Raw genomic sequence first — 5,037 nt, forward strand, 5'->3', positions numbered from 1 at the left:
ATTGGTTACAGAAAAAGGAGTTATTAGCTGTCTAGTAATTTACATGATCTGCTCCCCCTTACTCTACTTTTTGTGGAGTTGTGTTGACATTTGAAAAAAAAGTTCTGTTGCTATAGCTACCAAAAATGAGCTTCCAGCCATGAGATTATCATCAATAAAACATGCCAGATGTGTCTCCAAGAGCTTTCATTAATAAAAAAACAAGTGTGATGAGAATCTTCAGACTAATTCTAGGGGACATGAATGAAATGCTTTTAAATAACTAATCTGATGAAAAGTAAAAAGCAACTAGCACCCGTAAGATTTTATCCCAAGCACTAACTGAAGCATTGCTCTCCGTGAGAACACATGCAGCAAAACAGCCTTTTCAGAAACACACAGCCCAGAAAGCTGAGCACAAGTGAAAGGGGAACCCTGTGTTTTACCAGGCTGACGCTGGTCCTTTCCCTCCTGCAGAACTGCTGATGTGCAGAACAAAACCCCGGGGCACGTTGTAATAGTGAAGGCTGAATTTCCTGTCCTTGCAAAATCTCTTCTTCTTGTCTCAAAAAACTCAGCATCTTGTTCCCTCTGGAGCTCTTCCCATATGTATTACAACTTCAAAAGAAAGATGCATCCACTGTTGGCCCTAATGAAGGCCCACTAGCTATGCATCAGCAGGGGGGGACAAAGGGAGCAGAGGAGAAGCTGAGAGAGGAGCCTCAGACTCAGGTCTTGCCCGAGGGCCAGCAGGTCCCTTCCCAGCAGCATGGCAGGGTGCTGGGGGACTCTGTTCATCCTTCAGGCTTCACCAGCCCTTGGAGTCTCTCTGTGGTGGGTATCTGCTCTTGTTTGCTACAGCTCTTTCATGCAATATTTTCCAAACATTTCTGGGTCACCTTGCCTTGTCCTAGGTTGCCAAACTCTGCCCGAGAACATGACAAAGCCAAACTCCACCATTCTCGAGGCTGATAGCCCAATTTCTACCAGTTTTATCAGAAAAGCATATGAACCAAGGATCTGCTTCTTCATCTCCACTTGTGCTTACACTCCCACAGTCAGGTGTGCATACAGTTCTCCTCCCCTGACAACACCTGTGCAGGTTCCAGTTGGATGAAGAATAGAAGGAAATTTTTTATTAAAATTGCTTATTTTTATGCATCTTGGTACCTTTTTTTGTGTGTTTTTATTTTTTTAATGCATTTTCTCTCATTTCCCAGTCCACAGCTCATTTTCACCAGCATGTGACCAGGTTAATAAACTCACTCCAAGCTATGTGGATGCTCTGAGTCCAATCTGAACACTGCATCTCTGATTAGCCTGTAACAGGCAAAGTACTTGTTTGCTGCCGTATTGTCACTGAATTATCCTGCCCTGGAACTGGATGCCAGTGTTTGTCACCATGGGAATGAAACATTAATTTAATGCTATCTGCATTTATTACAGAGCAAGCCCATTGTTACAGGCTGCCAAGGGAAACTGACAGTCCTCTACAATAATGACTGTGGGGGAAAAATATCCATTTCTCATCAGGAATGACTCTTCCCACCTCTCACGTGCTGCTCAAGTGTCTGTGGATCAGTGGAGACAAGTCAGCTGGAAATGAGAGAAAAATACAAAAATGTCTCAAGCTTCACCTACGAGTTGATTTGATAATGATTCACTTACTGCACAGGTCTGACTTTCTCCATCTTATACCAATATTTTGCAGTTCAAATAAAGAAATAAATTTTTGTGAAATTTCAAAGTATTTTCTTGAGGAAAAAAGAAAAAAAGGTTTAAATAAAGAGTGGGAAATGCCTAGGAGAATATTCTGGTACCTGCTCTGAAACATAACGCGCAGCTTTCCTCAGTATTTTAATGTCGGGATGCAATCCTGTGCAGCTCGGCGGGAAGGAGCTGCATCGCCAGCTGTGGGAACACGTGGCTCTTGGCGTGGCAGCGGGACACGGGAACACAGGCAGGGACGCAGCGGTGCCCGGGAGCCCCGGGCTGGTGACAGCGGGCGATCCGAGCGACCGTCGCGTTGCCGAACGCCGGGAATCAAACGCGATCCCAAGGCATCCACAGGGGATCCCCCGCGCGCCCCCTGGCGCTGAACGGGCACCGGATCCCGAACTGACCCAGGCTGCCAAACCGGGATTCCAGACCAAAGGAAGAACAGAGGGAGCAGGGATCTCTGGATCGGCGGTTCCCAGCGCACGAGGCCCCATCTTTCCCCGTGCTCTCTCGTGGCCGTGAGGTCTCGGGTCGATACAGTGCCCACAGCCAGGTTAGTGCTGGCTGTCACTCACCAGCTGGAACTTTAACCCCAGATGGGAATTCCGTTTTTACTGCCCTGAGCAGTGAGATGACAAGTGTGTCTCATGCTTCATCACATCCTTGTGGGCTCACTGACACAACGGGGCTTTACTGGGCAGCGAGGATGAGCTCAGCCATGGCAGGGGAAGAACTCATCATGTTATTATAAGCTGAATCTCAGATCTAGAAAGTGTCACACACCAAACTCGAAACTTTTATTACTCCACCACAGCTTGGCCTGTGTTCTTTCCACTCGAGACTCGTGGCTCAGCTCATCTCCTGTTGCATGGCCCTGAGCACACAGCCTCATGTTCCAGAGGAAAGCAGACCCGTAGGAGCAGCAATATCAATTTCTTTCAGGAAAAGCAGGCAGCTTGTCCCTTTCCCCAGCACTCAAGCCCAGGTCCCCAGGGGGGCAGAGGGGAGCCCTCCAGGCTGAAGGGGCAGAGGGTGGCAGTGGCAGAACCAGGACTCCCTTCTTAGCGGCGTGAACAGAGGGAGCTGTGCTGCCTCTGCAGGACAACCCACCAGGATTAGGGAACCCGACAGGGCACAGCCCCCAGTGCACGTGCGAGAGGACACCCTCTCCCAAAGGAGCTTCCCTCTTCCATCAGCAGCAGGAAGGGGGGGTCACCCTGCTGCAGCCCCCTCTGCAAACCAGGCCCTGGACCCCACAGTCACAAGGCAGCCGGCACCACACACAGAGAGGCCCCGCAGTGGTTGAAACGAGCTTTCCTGGGCAGCAGATTGAGTTCTGTCATGGTTTCTGCTGAAAGGTATTTCCTACAGTAAAATCGTTTAAACAATCATTTACACCCTCTCAGGAGAAGATCAGCACGAAATACTCTGCCAACACCCACTTGCTTATAGGATGCTGGGTGATCATGTAAAACGTCTGTCTCGGCAGCACAAAACCCCCTGGCTGATGAGAATTGGACCTGTTGATGAAGGAGATAAGCAGACAGGATAACACCTAACACCGACATTTACACTTTGCTGAGTTAATTTACTTCTAACCTTTTAATTTCCTGACAAAAGCCATGTCAAGAATCCACTAAAACAGCAAGTGGTTTCACAAGTATCTTCAATATGGTGTTATCAGCCGTGAAGTGTATTTGTCTCCAACTGCAGGAGACAATTTAGTTGACTTACAGGACAGTTCTCAGGCATTTGTTCCTCGCAATAGAAGCCGTGGAAACAGCTCCTTAACACACGCCTGGGGGCACCTCTGAGTCATTTCCACGCCTAGTTTTGTGGATTTAGGAACGCAGAGAATGTGGGTTATGCTGCTCTCCCACTGCTGTTACTTCCTGCAGGTACAGAACAACTCTTGCCTTGGTACTGTAGGAGAAGCCATTCGATGGACTGAGCTCTGTTCCACAACAGGGAGTGCGCTACTGAAACGTGCTCCTGAAACACCCCTATCTTTCCACTTTAAAGTCATCAGCCTCTTACTTCCTTTTCAAATTTAAATAGGTTCTTTTCTTTTGTACTGTATTTTCCTTCACCTAATTTTTCCTCTGTCCATTATACTGGACAGCTGAGCTGAATGATACCCTCCGCACCTTCAGCTTTCACAATGGAACATTAAAAGGAGGCAGCAGCTCAAATTACCCTCCCTGCCCAGTCCCACGTCATTCCCCCCAGCAAGGAGTGCTTAAAGATAAAACGATGAACAGTCCTGTAGGGGACTCAAAAAGATTCATCAGCTCGAAACCCCCCGGGCAAAAATTCTGACATACCCATCAGTCTTCAGTAATCATCTTCCAGATGTGATTTCTGTGTTAATTAGTGAGGTTCTATTACGTACTTTATACGTACTTAAGTGACAGTTTTGCACATAGCACATGTTAAACAGAGTGATGCATTTTGATGCTTCCTGAATTGGTGTTACAAGGTCTTGGTGCATTCAAGAGTGAAGCCGCTCAGGCCAGCCAATGGAACAAACTTGGTCTGTCAATGAATTCCGTATCAGTTTTGTCGGTGCAGGTAACCACACCTTTTCCCTGTCAAGAGATGTAATAATATTTTTTCTTAATTTCAGAGGTAATTTTGGATCATACATTGCTCCCCAGAAACTTCAACGTGAAAGGACATTTACTTTCCTTTTGATCATCCCTTAGTCATTGTCTGCAATTAAAAACATCTCAGTTGGTCATCTCCTAGCAGACACAAATCCACTCAAAAGTCAGCACTGCACTGCTGTGACTGAGCCATCTTCCATTAACAGGATATACCAGTTGATATTAAAAAAAACCAACAAAAAACCTCACCCCCCCCCCAAAAAAAAAACACAACAAAAAACCCCCACCCAAACCAACCACAAACCAAAACATCCACAACAAAGAGAAGCCATTAAAAAATCAACTACATAGCAAGTGTATCTTTGGGAAAATCAAAGTAATCCCAGACTAGAGGGGTGCAAAGTCTGATAGACCATGGCTGTAACTGATGTCTAACACTTCCATAAGCATCAATCAGGGTTTTTTTTTCCTGTTCTTTGGTTTGGGATTTTTTGGCTTGTGTCTCTTTTTCTATTGTGAACAGTCTTCTGATGACTAAGATTTAAATATTGATATTTGTGTGGGGGAAAGCTTACTTGTATTAACTAACACAGATATGAGGTTAAGAGACATCAAGTGATCACAATTTACAAAGACAAAAGTGGTCATGAAACCTATGAAGTGAAAAGCATTATATGGAGACAATGTAAGAAACAGGTGTAGAGATAATAAATAGAATAAATGCACAAAGAAG

The sequence above is a fragment of the Manacus vitellinus genome, unplaced genomic scaffold (assembly GCF_001715985.3).
Source record: "Manacus vitellinus isolate BGI_N305 unplaced genomic scaffold, ASM171598v3 scaffold_3_pilon, whole genome shotgun sequence".
NCBI lineage: Eukaryota > Metazoa > Chordata > Aves > Passeriformes > Pipridae > Manacus > Manacus vitellinus.